The 15424-nt window shown below is 33.6% G+C and overlaps 1 protein-coding gene and 1 long non-coding RNA gene across 4 annotated transcripts in view; one reads left to right on the forward strand and one right to left on the reverse strand.

The window, feature by feature from the left end:
• Window positions 1-15424, reverse strand: part of Eag (ether a go-go) — a 74764-nt gene that overhangs the window by 34193 nt on the left and 25147 nt on the right. The window contains exon 1 of one of the 3 annotated variants that reach the window (XM_071770845.1): window positions 1597-1884. The exons of the other annotated variants lie outside the window; for them this stretch is intronic. The gene's annotated coding sequence lies outside the window, so the exon portion shown is untranslated. Of the gene's footprint in view, window positions 1-1596; window positions 1885-15424 lie in introns of those variants that run through there. 3 annotated transcript variants of the gene reach the window in all.
• On the forward strand, window positions 7254-13733 carry LOC139808644 (uncharacterized). The gene is made up of 3 exons (XR_011730914.1): window positions 7254-7755; window positions 12503-12756; window positions 12922-13733. It is a non-coding gene; the product is annotated as an uncharacterized lncRNA (long non-coding RNA).

The following is a 15424-nucleotide window of genomic DNA, read 5'->3' on the forward strand; positions in this document are numbered from 1 at the left end:
AAGTTAATTGAGACGAATGATACGACGAAAAGAATTGAAGTTCGCTCTGTGAACCACTTCGGACCAGGCGGATCGATGAAACGCATTAAAAAGATTTAGATTACGGATGGATAGTGGTTCAAAACTCCGACGCCGTCGCGTCGAACAACTTTCGAGCATGAGATAAATTTCAAGACGAAGGGAGAGTTTTCAAAGAATTAAAGAAGTAACGAAGCGACGGCACAAAAGCGCTTCGAAGAGTCTATTGCCTTCAAGCAATGTTCTGCACTGCCCCGACTGACGATTTCCGTTAACTATTACGATGACAAAGGAGAATTTATTCCGTGATTTATTAACCTATTTCCGTGCCGTGCAATATCTCATATAACCAGTTGTTTATACTTTATAGAAAGAAAAATATATTTAAAAAGAAATAAGTATGTTTAATGTGAAAATATATAGAAAAAAATTCTTTAGAAAATTTCATACAAAGTTTAACATATATATTTGAAACGACAAATATATCATTGTCGTGAGAACCTTAAAAGACTGAATACACGTTAAAAACAAAAAGATTTTTTTATTTTTTTTAAGTTTTAAAACGGAGAAAAGCAGTTTCGAGAACGCAGTTCACTTCTTTTATACGAAATATTCTAGGCGCTGGTAAGGCATAAATTTTATCCTCGCATAGTTACTTTGACGTAAAAATAATATGTATGTGAATATCCATCCACATACCAACACTTTATGAGCAAATGGCAAAACATGATACCAATCCATTAGTAACGCTGTCCGATAAAAGTATCCGACATAGCTACTAGATTTTCTAGCCTTCTTCTCTCACCGTTACTCGACATGCATAAGATAGAATAGAACGTCTTCCAGAATTTCCTGAGGCAGTCGTACTGAGCAGAAAATTTTTCGTACCACATGTCACTAATCCGTGTTTGTATGAGCCATTAATCTACAACGACTTTCATTGTAACCTTCTTGTAAATCTGAAAACGAATTTATGGCTTGCGATAACCCATTGCCCTTTTCAATCCTATGGCACATCTCGATAAAGCGTGCGCGTGCGGGCACACACACACACACACACACACACACAAATTCTATTCTTTTCAAATAAGATGGCTTACGAAGCTGTTTTATTAGAATCTTTTCGCAAAATTTCTTTTGCACAACATGATGTAAGAAAATATCGTTTATTGAAAAAAATATTATAAAAGGATATTTAAAAACATATTCTATAATATACAAATATTAAAGTTATTAAAGTCAATAAGATTTTGCGTGCAAGCTTAGATTTATTTAACATAATTCATTTACCAAAAAAATGGAAGGATCATCTGTCATCTGTCTTAGCGTGACTGAAAATATATCATATATATAACAAATAAATAAATAAAATTTAAGGAAAAATATACTATTCGATATTTTCAATCCCAATGTAATTTTTAGAAAAGATATATATATGTATATTTTATTTATATACATTTACGACAATAACACCATGTATCGAAATTGGTTAAGAGAAATACTACATGCACATTCATGTTATGACGATGTGTCCTGTTACGAGTTACGACGCATATTGGATTCCACGAAAATACATACTTTGCAAGCTTTAAGACGAATCCCGACGAAACCACAGTAATAAGCGCCAAGGCAATCGGGCAACGTTACAAGATCTAAAGTGCGAACAACACTTGCTTCGCTGCATTATTGGAAAAATTGCGTGATACTTTGGCTAGCAATCCCGAGTCCATTTGTATAGTCTTGCGAAATGTCGCGTTAGGTCAAGATACATAAACAAGTACGACAAATTATGTGTGGCACTATCTTGTCCAATTGTCCTCTGGGAAATACATACTATCAGATTGTCGTACAGTTTTTCCCAAGTGATTCCTTAGTACTTAACACATGGAAAATTTATTACGTGGAAACATCCAGTATTTTGCAGGAAAAATGTTGAGTTCCATTAGTCACGAAAGCCTGACTTCACGTTTCTAACGTTAATGTAGTAAATGAGATAATCTACTGTGATTTAAACAAACATAAAATACACTAACTTGCCAGAGTAATCTCTTGATGGGTTTACCCTTCTTTTATGATTATGGCCGCTTTCACGTTGTTTGAACTTTGACCTTTGAATTTTGGGGCGCTTTACCCGAAAATAAATCAGATTGATGAGTAAAACTGTCATCTTATGTAAACGTTATTTCACTACGAATAAACGTTAAAATTGCGATTAATGTCGGCAGTACCTATTACAAAAACGTCACTTAAAATATTAATAATTTATAATGTGCTTCTACATTATTCGAAAAATTTTGAGGAACAAACTTGGAATTATGAGATATTTTATATTAACTTTCTATTCATTTTAACTATATTTTCTTCGAAAAAAATATGTATTCCATCATATTCCGTATTAACTAAAAATCTGGTAATTAAAAAAAAACATGTAATCTAATGAGAATACCATGCATAAAAAATACTTAGAAATTAAGTAACGAAGTCGATTACGCGCGAGAGATTAAATCGTTAAAAAATTATACCGGAAATTACCGTTTATTATATAGCAGATAGCGTTTGATTTTCTTGCAAAACCAATTCGAACATTCTAAAGAAATGAATCGATCGAAGGCACGTAATTTCTTAATTGCAATTAAAGGAGATCACACAAAAGAACCACGTTTATAACGCCCACACAAAATTGCCGCGTGAAAGGCCAGACGGTGTTAACCCCTTTGTCGCTATCACGAAGAAGGTCCACTATTTCATAGTTCTAATGACCGTGTGTCTATTCTATATGAGTTAGCTATCGCTTGATTGAAACTTGAAACGCATAAGTGATACAACATTTCAATTCGCGACAATTTCATCGATGTACGTACCACTGAACATCGACGTTTAACATTTGGATAAGATAGTAATGAACATCATATGGCAAATCAAAGTCTACTTATAACTTATTAGTTGCTGTGCACTTAAAATTTTTTAATGACAAACGATACCTCGTGACAAATTTCTTTTAAAGTATCTTATAAAATATTACATCTTTTTGAAAGCTAAAACCACGAAACAGAATACAAAGACTTGAAACTAAATGTCACAATATTTTATACGATATCAAATTCATCAGTAACATAATAATTACGATAGCTTTAAAATTTCGTGTAATGGATATAAAATATCAGATTTATAAATTGAGTAAATTTTATATACAACTATATCTTAAGAAGTGCGTGGTACGTCGTGCGTCGTGCGTCAAGCTGATTGCCATATCCTAATCTCGTTTCCGTCGTGCGGGAAAAATACGCGCGAGTCTTATCAGTCGCTGGTTATTAAGAAATACGGCATCACGGCAAGCTCTTCAGAAAACGATTACGCACGTGGTGATCGTGTCTGATGGTCGGCGGCAAGTAAGGTCAGGCCGACCTTACTTAATCTTGATTCGCACGCAAGTAACTCTCGCGACTGAAGTTAGATCGGGTCAAGGTGCAGTCAGTATACTTGCATGCGCTTACAGTTGATCTTAACATACAACAGCTGAGTTTTTGCATTGCGCTGGACAAGCCACCGCCCGTGGCTCTCAAGCACTCAAGTCTTTACGATTCAGTATCAAGATGGACTTGACATGGTAGTTCGTGAACACCTCGTGAATGAATTGTTCGATATACCTGAAGGACGTTGTTGAGCGAAACAAAATTTTTGTATAATTGAGAAAAATATTTTAACTACAAAATGGAAAGTTTTATTCACAAATAAGAATTCTTGAACCTACAAATAACTCTATACATATACGTACTTTCATTCATCTCAGATGTCATTCCATAAATTTTTTATCCAAAATGCGCTTGTATACGATGTATTGGGAATAAATTCATGTGTGCTTCAGCTGCATCGAAATATATCCGTGAAAGAAATATCAACGCATATAAATATAAACTTTCTGTTTATATGTACTCTTAGTTTTGCAATATAATTTGCGTTATATTACAACAAATTGAAATTTGTTAGTCCCTTGGCTTATGATTTAATTTGTGACCGTGCGTGCCATAGTCACAACGACGCTCGCGTGCGAAGACAAAACACAGATCTGGCAATATAAGTACATACTTAATCTCTTTTCATTTCATCTAGTAAATGCTAAATAATATAATATCATGAAATAAAACTTTGAATATATATAATGTAATTGGTTTTTTTTATAAACATATGTTCAATCCGTAACACGAGCCTCACTCGACATTATAAAACAAGAAGTTAAAAAGATAGATTTTTTAATGTACAATAATTTGATTAGATGTAATTAGCTTTTACATAAAAAACAAATTAATTTACTGTCGCAACAGACCGTGAAAACAGACCAATTGAAAACGTTCGATAGTATCAATTAACTGACATCGTATTCAGAAATGTTTATTCAAGAATTCTTGAGCATGTACTTATTGAATGATACTACTGAACTTTGTTCAAATACATATTCATGCGTGATATATATGTATGCATATAGCTTCGTTTAGATTGGTAATAATATTATGTATTGATAAATATGTAAAAATATGTAAAAATATGTAAATTATTGAAAATAAAAATAAATTATTATAATGATATATTTTCCGATATTTCTTAGCTCTGGTCTTTTGCGTTGACACTGCTTAATTGTAGCCGGCAAATTGACCTTTCTTTTTCGTGCAAGGATTTTCTAAAAATTATTATGTTTCGAGGACACGAAAAGTGATTTAGTTAGAAACGTTTAAATGGCTTTTTACCATGTCCTCTCGCAAACGCAATGCGTCATAATTACATTTTCTATTAACATAATGCGGGCTTTGTAAAACATTATGTTATTATACATATATATAAAAACAATGTTTTACAAAGCAATTATGTATAAGTGATATAATTGCATAAAGCAATTGCAGTAACACGCGAAACGCGTATATAATTTACTCTATATTTCTAGGATATATTTCTAGGAATTAGTGTAACATCATAAATACGGAAAGATTTTTAAATAAAAAGCTGTACTTTAATAGACTGGATCCCCAATCTAATAACATAATCACACTTATTGCACTAAATACAAATTATTAATTATTGAAGATAGTCGGTTATACTACTAGATAAAGCCAATGGTACTGAAAGTTGTAATAGAGAAAATCACGTATAATAATAATAAAAGCAACAGTTAACATGAAAACGGATACATTACTGGTATGAAATATGATATCATCGTATGTTGCTTAATTTGGAGAATAACTATATATATTCTTTGCATGAATTATTGTGCTCGAAACTTCGGAACAGAGAAAAGGGATAATATATATCACTGTGGCGGCGGATTATACATATTTGATGAGTAATAAGTCCTCCACGAGATTATGAAATTAACCGTCATTTTTGCCAGATTATCTCATTACGTACATATTATATACCAAGTATATATGAATAAATGAATTTCTCACGTAATAACCTTTTATTACCTGTTACCGTTAAATTGCTTCGTATATAATTGCTCGATCTCAATATTATAATATTCTAAGCAAAATACTATATTCTTTATGTATAATCACTTTTCAAATTTTCCCTAAAGAAAAAATAGATATAATCTGCATAAAAATATAATCACAAACATGAATGCGGTGTCTATTCGGTTTCTTGTAAATTCTATCAGAGTTTATTAAGCTCTAGCGTCTGCCATTGCGATACAATTTTTCATCGCGCGAAACAGAAAAGTTCAAAAATCAGATTGTATTGAGTCACGAGGCAAAGTTGATCGTATAGCGGAACTCCAACACCGAAAACGCTACCACATAACCACATCCTTTTGTATCCAACGCGTGTTATTACGACGACGGAGCTACACATCTGCAGATGTAGGAATTGAGACAGCGCGGCGTCCCAATTTGAGCGCAGCTCTTCTCTGCAAAACGCTTGTGCTCGATTTAATATATCGTGACCATAAAGAGGGTATAGATATCCGCATCGTAATGCGTCGACAGAGTGAAATAAATGCACGGGATAGAATTTGCCCAAAAACGTAGTTGCTTTATACAACAAGATTCACCAGGTCAAAAGAAATGTTATACTATATATACCATAAAGAAATATATTACTAATGCCCGTTCTAGACTGGAGGATGAGCCGACTCTCGGCTCATCCGCCTTCTATAGTGTACGTGACATAAACTATACATAAACTATAGATTTTTACCCGTCTACACCACTCACTCGGATGAGCCGAGAGTCGGCTCATCCTCCAGTCTAGAACGGGCATAATATTTTCAAGTTGTTCATAATGAGTCGAACCTGTCGATAAACGATTGTCAACTTTAAATATGAAATTGTATCTAAAATAAATTACATGCTGCATTATCTTTGTATGTATGTGTGTGAAGCACACTGGGGCGTATCATTTTGTGGAAATACATAAAGTACTGAGAGAGTTCTAGCTTTATTTTTAATAGTTTCATAGTTCTCTATAAGTTAAACAAATCGTTTTGGTCATTAAAGCACAAAAAATACCTCAGAACAAGATGCCAGATTCACGCAGTGTTTTACTTTGTCTTACGGAAGTTCTCTCAATATTTATTGATTAAAAGAAGTTAAACCGCTAAACGTGTCGAGCGAATTTTAACATGTTTTTCAGAGGGTATTTTAACGATAAAATCATCAAACCACTGCTATGTTTTCAACGATCTCTGATTAATAGATTCGGATATAGATTTTGCTTCTTTCAGTATTCACTAGTACATGTATATAGGATTTATCCGATAAAAAGCTTTTCGAACCTGCAATTGTCTTGTCAACACAGATTGCAAAATGCAAGCTGTGATTTATTTATTTCTATTCACAATTCAGATGTATCTGTATCTGTATCTGTATCAGATGTATCACAACACAGATATTGCATCTGTGTGACGTAAATTGCGGTTAATCTATTCACAGAGAGAGAGAGAGAGAGAGGAGGGGGGATAGTATGGCAAAGATAGAACATTTTTGTTAATCCACTGTTTTTTGAGCATGAATATATATAATTGTGCGAGAATAACAAGTACATTTTTGAAAATGCAAATTTCATGTTTTTTCCGAGAGCGATGCAGGTGTGAAATCGCTCATGAAATGTCACAGCACTTATAATTTCAAATCTTCTCTTGTGATTTTATTTTGTAACTCAAAAAGATCTCATTAGAATTAGAAAATTCGATATAATTAGAGTTAGTATAGTTGTCCATTTCTTATTTAAAATCATTTTCAAAGTTTAAAGATGAATTAAGTTCATAAATTAATCTTTTTGGATTTTGTAAAAAAATAAATTAAATAGTTCTCTCTGTAGAAATTATTTTTAATTATAATTACAATTTTTAAAATTTCTTTAACTTTAATTTTATAATGTTATAGATGTTTCGTGCCGCATTCCGTTCGATTTCGATCGAGTCGAGTATATCGCGAACTTCTAAATTCGTCGCTTTTCATGGTACAGGGATTTTCGTCGCACGCGACGTCGTCCCCTCGCAAAGACTTTTCCCGAAGGCTTCTCGCGCTTTATCGGGGACGGCACGCAGTACCTCTCCGCGAGTACCCCTTATCCCGCCGCGGCCGTCGTAAAACTGCAACGATTACGAATGATTTATCGTTGGGACGCGCGGATCGCGTGTTGTCGCTCGCTTCGTTCTTCTTAATGTGCGTCGGGACGCGAATTCTCGTCAACGTCGACCGCCATCAAGGTTGCCTCGAGAAGCACCTCGAAACGCTGACGAAACTTGTAAGGATCGTAAAAAGTTGATAAGATGTGGGTGAAATTACGCGATCTAACGTATCTAATTACTAATTACGATACACGTTGCTGATTGCAAATGTGAATAAGCGGTCCGGTTATTTCTCAGGTCATTGCAATTTTAAGAAAATTTTCTCTTCTAACAAAAATTCTAAATACCTATTACGTTATAATATGAGATTCATACTTTCAAGACTGCATTTTTATAATTATTATTGTTACACTAAGGTAGTTTTCAAATACAGAATGCGTTTAAAAACTAGTAATAAATATATTCTCAAAATATAATTTACAATTCTTTAGTTAAAAACAAAAAAATGATTGAACACGCGTAGATAAACTTTCTTCTTATACAAATCTTTCCTTTCTTATATTATAATTTATAAGAATTTTGAAAATATGCATACATAGTAAAAATGATAAAAATATGTATTAATGTTAAATGAAATAGACGAATATCTTTCATAGTTATTTATCCTTAAATTCGAACCACGTGCATGACTACTTCAATAATAAATCCGGTCGTGATCCTCTGCAGTTTTAAGGGTTTTAAGGTCGAGTCTGGTATAATACGACGAATGCATATTTCAACGTGTAGCTGCCATATTTTATCCCTGTTATGGGATATACGCGACAAAGTTTGCACAATACTTTTTTATGCCTTAGTTTTCTCTCTTGTCTAAATTGTTTATATATTCATCTTTGTCATATAAATAATTTTTGGTAGGAGCTGAATTTATAATTGTCAATTGCTTAAAAAATTTTCTTATTTTATATAAACATATTTATTTTTCTTCGGGACAATTAAAATGCAAAACGTATTGCATATACCGTGCACATTTCATGAAACTATGTGTGGGGTGGGATATCGTTTTTTGAGGGCATTGATGAATGTCGATATTTTTTAAGGATATGTACTTCCTTCTTTAGTTAGATAAGATTGGCGCGCCGCGCGGAGCACTGAAAATTTCACGGGGGAGGGCGCGCTGGACCGATTTTACGACGCGGCTATAGCAATCGTGTTATATGTATGCGTCCATCGTCTATTTCGAGGTTTCACAGACTATTGCAACGAGTTCAAGGAAAAAGTACAGGGGAACGATCTCAATTTATGTTCGCTGCGGAGATACTGCGGTATCGCGTGTTGAAAAAACATGATAATATGTCGATGAAACGACAGTTTGCAAATTAAATTTGGGAGTCTGTAGTTTCTTAATATCATACTTGTATATAAAAATATGCACACGGAGACTATAAGCCTTCATTTATCTCGAATATGTACTACCTACATCTTGTAGAAATTTGGAATACACTTGTTTAGCGTTAAAGTGTACGATGAGAGCAAAAACTCAAGTATCGTAGAAAGTTTCGAGCACACACATAAAGAGAAAAAAAGTTAAAGTATCCTTTACCATATTTTTCTTTCTTTTATTAATCACACACAGTCACTATTCAGTAGAATAGTATAAAGTGTAACGCGTGTAACGCGAATTTTTGTAAAAGACTTGAAGGATACGATATTCTTTTTAAATCGCAGGAGTTTTGCTATTTATATTCCATCAATATTATATTTCGTATTAGACTCCTGTCAAACGTACGTCACCTCCAATCATCTCCAGTTTTATCCGTTTTCATTCACCTTTCGACTGTTAGTCGCGCTTCTGTAGAATCAAAAATAGTACAAGATCTATAGAAGAAGAATTTATGTCAAGTTGGAGGATGATCGTCTCGACGATTTCAATAGGGTGACGACATCACCGAGCTATTGTCTATCTTTTCTCTGTCTTTTTCCTCTTATGGTTTTCTGCGAGGAAAATTTTGTATTCAGAAATCGACATTGTTTTACGGATGTGTATCTAAAAAAATAACTTTGATCAAGAGAAATCCATAATACAAGATTTCTAAAATAGTATGTCATAAACAATCATCGAATAAACGTAATAAACGTAACACAAATGAACGGTATGTATTAAAATATCGTTCTTTCATTAATATTTCCGTATATAAGGTTATAAATTCTTTAGAATCAATTTATCATTGATGATAACCTTTTTATTCTATTATAAGCATTAAATGAATATTGAATTGTGACCACGTTCCATTTGGTGGAAACAGGAAAAGTGAATATATGTATTACGTAAAAATAATGATTATCCTGTAAAATTGTTGAGTTAATTTATCTATCTTTTGTATCTACCAACCATAATCCGTAGAATTTTATATATTGCGTAACATTGTTATAAAAGTATGATAAAAAACGTTGGAAAAATTTGTAAATGCAATCGAAAAATATATCTTGGTAAAGATAAAATATTATAGCCGGATAATTATACCCACGTTCCGCTGCAAGCACCATCGCTTTTCATGAACGCTGACCGCGTTCGAGTTAATTGTAGGCATTTTTAGCGTCGCAGCGTCGTAATTTTTAAATATCTGCAAAACGAAATTTTTACGCTAACTTTTTTGCAAGCGCATGCGTAATTGGCCGCTTCCAATTATCCCGGTATTTGACAATATATATTCTCATAGAATTAATCTCGCTGTTTAAAAATTTCATCTTTCTATTATTGCCTCATTTTTGCTATTTTACAAATATAAGAGCTTAAATTTTAATATCGTTATTAAATCAAATTAAATGTACACATTGGTACACAAGTCTTAAAATAGATGATTGGAAAAAGTTATCTGGTCAGTACAGATTGTACGATGCCGTTATCTTTATCTATTTTGGATAGCTTTTACTGTGCGAGACGTCAAGAGCTTTCATACGGAAAAAGAAGCTTCAATAAATAAGATTATCTTTTTACATTATGTTTTAAGTCATAAATAGAGAAATCATTAAAGCGCAATAATTATATTCAACTTTATACATTTTTATATCGTCGCCGTTTTATACACTATATATTTCAAAACAGTATAAAAATAATTATAATCGATCCGGAAAATCAAACAATTTGATATTTTAGCAAAAATATAAAGAAGCTGTATTCAATTATGCAATTTTAATTTCACTTTTACATAGGAACTATGTAAATTTATTTATGTAATGTAATGCATGCAGTGCTCGCATTTGCGTAAATACTACGGTAAAAAATGTTGGTTCTCTTTGGAAGGGAAAAAAACTAGCTAGGAAGCAGTTATATTATTTATGTTATTCCACGTTGTCGAGTAACACTAAACGTAAAGTTATTGCAAACCGAGTTTTGCGAATTTACGTTCGCGTCAATTATTCACCCGAGTAGCCCAGGTTCGACGTCGCGCAAGATAGATTCTGTTCTCGTTTCGAGTATTCTCGATGCAAATTTAAACTCTCCCTCGCTGTTTCCGTGCGCATACCCAGATATACGCATACATAAGAAACAGTGCGTCGTACGTAAGTTCCTCTTACCTAGATGTTCGATGCGCGTCTTCCGATTCGGTTTCTTTCACATACCCATTTTTAGATTTTTATCTCAAAGAAGCTATTCCTATTCGAGCGTTAACGAATTTTCAAACGTTTCTATGTGGAAGAAATTTCAATGCAATAAAATCATGATTATATGCGTGTAAACTAGCTGTAAACAAGTCGTTTCTCTCTAACTCTATAGTCCTTTTTAGATCTTTAGAAGAAATTTTAATTCTACGATTCAGTATCAAAATGATTATATATATTTTTTTTGTATTCTCTTAATGTGTATTAAAAAAACCATTGATTAATTATAGAAATTTATTAAATAAATGCCCGAAATGAAGATATTATATATGCCGCCACATCAGAAAATTCTTAAAAGTTACCATAGCACGAACAATTCGCAATTGTTCTTTACAAGCAACGTGGGATTTCAACATGAATCGTATTCGAAGAATAGTACATTCAGTACTGGATTGCAAGGTGTATTATTATAAAGTTCTCCTTTGTAAAACAAAGAAAAATTCGGACTACAAATGAAAACGATTGGCGAGTGCATTGTGTACACAGGCGATGCGTGCAATTTCATTTGCTGCAAATATCCGTTGGTTTGACCCATTGACCTAGCAGCGTTGAAACGCTGAAACGGAAGTAACGCGGTAGCGAATCATCTCCGTTCTCGCCAACTTGTTCCGGTCAAATTACAGCCAATACGCTATTAACCATTAATCTATCAAGATTACAGACTGTAACCGTACATACACAGTTTTGTGATTTTCAGATTCGTTTAGTGTCTTTTCCGACATGAATGGTCACATTATCAAGAGACATGGTAATACACGCGAAGCGAGACCGCACCGTGACTCTTTTACGCGAACGAACGAGTTTCGAGTACTCGAGATTTTGAGATTTCAATAACAAGTGAACGTTAAACATTTTATGAAATTTATCTCTGCTTGTCGAGATATCGTCGTGTAAGCAAATTTTATGCGCAACATTCGCGATTTTTCGCAGTTAGCGAAGTTCTTATGATAATTAATAAAAATATACATATCTTCACATGTCGCATACATATATGCATGCATGCATATCGACATAATCGCAGGTAATCTGAAAATGCGAAATACGATGTGCAAACGTGCAAATTTTTTTCAGAGTGAGTGTACATATTCTGTCACTCTGCACTCTGGTTATTACTCTAAATAAAAACGAATGAGTACATTAATTTATTTAATTGGGAGATGCAATACATTTTTTCATTGTCAGTGAGAATTTTCAGTGAGATTAAATCTTTCCGATAGTGAGAGAGATAGTAAAAATTAATATTTGTCCGTTTTAAATTTACAGAGAATGAGTGTAGAAACGTGTTAATTTCTCCTCAAGATATAATAGAGATAGGTTGAAAAAAATCTCTCTTGAAGGAAAGAGAAAAGCCTCTGTTGTGCTTTGATTAAGTGAAATTGGTCATTTGGCTAATAAAATAATAGTTGAAACAAACATGGATGTCGACTACCATTCTTCAGTCCTTTTCATCATGCTTTTAATAGAAGAATTTATTTGAAGAAATACGCTAAACAAGTGGCCAATTTACAGGATAATAAGTAAGGCAATTAATAACGCGTCTTCTCATAATAAATTATAATCTATGTTAACTTACTGACGTAGCATTATTAATTATATTACCCTAATCCCTGGTTGTATTTTCCATTAAAAAAGAAAGGATCTCTTTTACGGATAGAGTTGATTTTTAATGTCTATCATTTCAGATTCAGATGAATGAACATTTGAAGCAATCTGTATCGTGAATAGCGACGTATGTACACATAAGTGTGACTGTCACACTCCCTCGCTCCCCATTTGGTGGTTCGAAATTTACATAGCTGCGGGAAAGCTACAAGAATAATGTATGGATTAATCAGGAACGATACCGTTTGGAGAAGTGACAATGCTGAATATACACACTACATGTTTGAATAGCAAATACCTACAGGTTGGAAATTTAAAACATTGTAAGTGCCAAAATGCGTATACAAATTATGGATAGATAAGAGAGTAAAATAGGGAGATAATAAAATTTATTTGCTTCCTGCAATAAAAAGTGTGAAACTATGAGAATATAAATAACGTTTTGATATTTACATCCTTTAAACATTTCCTGCACGACTAGGATTTATTTTCGGTAATTAGATTTGCTCTGAAATTTTCTCGACTTTGTTCACGTCGATCGACGATTGACCCTGGACGTTTTAACGACAAGGATTGTCAATACTTAGATTGACAATAAATATCGATCGTCCGAGGGCGCCGTTAGAGTCTCGAGGGCCGTCGACTCGTGGCAGCTGCTTTGTACCCCTTTCATTCTCGTCGTCTTGCTCCTCTCCCTCCCTCTCCTTTGCTTTCACCTCATCGTCTTTTCATTCTCCGATTTCTCTCGTACTCGGGGCAGCTATTTCTAAAAATAGGCGCGCATCGAATAACTGGGGGTGGCGGCGGCTAAGGTTGAAGTTTGCATTGTGAACGCGTATAACGGTGTATATGACTGCTAGTTTTCTCCCTACTCTGGATGTAACCGTAGATTTGACCCAATGACCCAGCGGACGAGCCCGAAAAGCCGCGGAAACGCCCGAGTGTTCATCCTCGACCCCGGCTCACCATGTCCTCACCCTTTCACCCTCTCATCTCCCCCCCTCTCTCTCTCTCTTCGGAATCACCTTCGCTCCCTAACATTCAATTCCTTTATTCCGCTTTCCTGCTCGGATAGAAGTATCTCTCCCCCACTAACGCTGATTGGCTATGCACGGAGGTATAAATATTTTGTTGTGTATCTGTCGCGCGCGTGTAGACATCTAATGGACCTAACATTGTGATACGCGACGCTGTAATACGGCATCGACAAGCGATACCACGTTAGTTCAGCGATATCGCGCAATGATTAATCTTTGCGGTTGTTTTCGGGATAATCAGGCTGAACGTGCTGTGCAGGCGATATCTATAATGTATCGCGAAATTATACGCGGAAGCCGCGTTATGCGAACGCGCTACCACGATCGCATACCGGGGTCCTTCAGTCCTCCTACGAATTCTCAGGATATCTTCGATGCAATTAGGCGAATCCGTATAACTCGTTAGCGACATTAAATGGAGCTAATAAATCGAGATGAGCATTCCCTTATCGCACATCTCGATTTCTTAAGAATGTGTGTGACAAATTTTAGAAAGATAAATTGTAAGATAAATTTTATTTATGTTAGTTCTTTTTCAATGAAAGGCTTTTTTAATAGTTAGGTTATTAATAATAATAATTAAATATAATTTTTTTAATTTTCAATATTCAATAAACGTATTATGGCAATCAAAGAGAACACAAAGTGTATTTGTGATATAACTCATTCTTAATGTTTTTTTCTTGTTTTAGTCAATTTACAAAACTAAGCTAAATAGATAGAAATCAGTATAAATACACTTTGATTCGCGGTAATGTAAACTGTATCGCATGATCCAATGTACATTATACATCTACATATATATCACGTCCGAACGCTATGTGTTGTTTTCCAATATATGTATAAGGATAAGCAAGATATGTATTTGAGAATCTCCCGCTTGTGTATGCAGAAAAAATATCTAGACGAAATAACAAAAATTTCATCATTGCGTTCGCGTTACTTTATGAGAGACGATGCAACTGAAACTTAAACGAATAAATTGATTAATTAAAATCCAAATCATTTGTTTCATCCTAGAGTGCATAAAATTTTTTTGTTGCTTCATCATGCATAATTTTTGTATTTAAAAAATTAATAATTGTATAAAAAAAAGAATAAAAAAATTACACATATAAAGTTAAATTACAATTATTATTATATCTTAAATGTGTATTAAATATCATATATTATATCATCTTTTACTTTAAAATACTGTGTGTGTTACTATACACATAAATAAATACGTACATACTTGTTATTAAACTTATAAAATTTGCATAATCTAAAATCTAAAATTTTACATAATTTAAAATTTATTGAAGAATTAAGTAACAGAGTTAATGCTATCCAATAATATACAATTTCGGATGTGTGGCAGTATCTTATAACTGATAAAGATACTGCGAGAAAACGGATCGTTTTAAAAGCACATTCACATCGGTATATCGTTCACATTTGACGCTTTGTACGTTTTGTTACATATTTTATATATTCTATTCTGAGCACGCCATATTCTCTCAGTTATCCTGCACGACATTCTCCAAGTGTGATCTTTTTTCAAGGG

The sequence above is a fragment of the Temnothorax longispinosus genome, chromosome 2 (assembly GCF_030848805.1).
Source record: "Temnothorax longispinosus isolate EJ_2023e chromosome 2, Tlon_JGU_v1, whole genome shotgun sequence".
Taxonomy (NCBI): domain Eukaryota; kingdom Metazoa; phylum Arthropoda; class Insecta; order Hymenoptera; family Formicidae; genus Temnothorax; species Temnothorax longispinosus.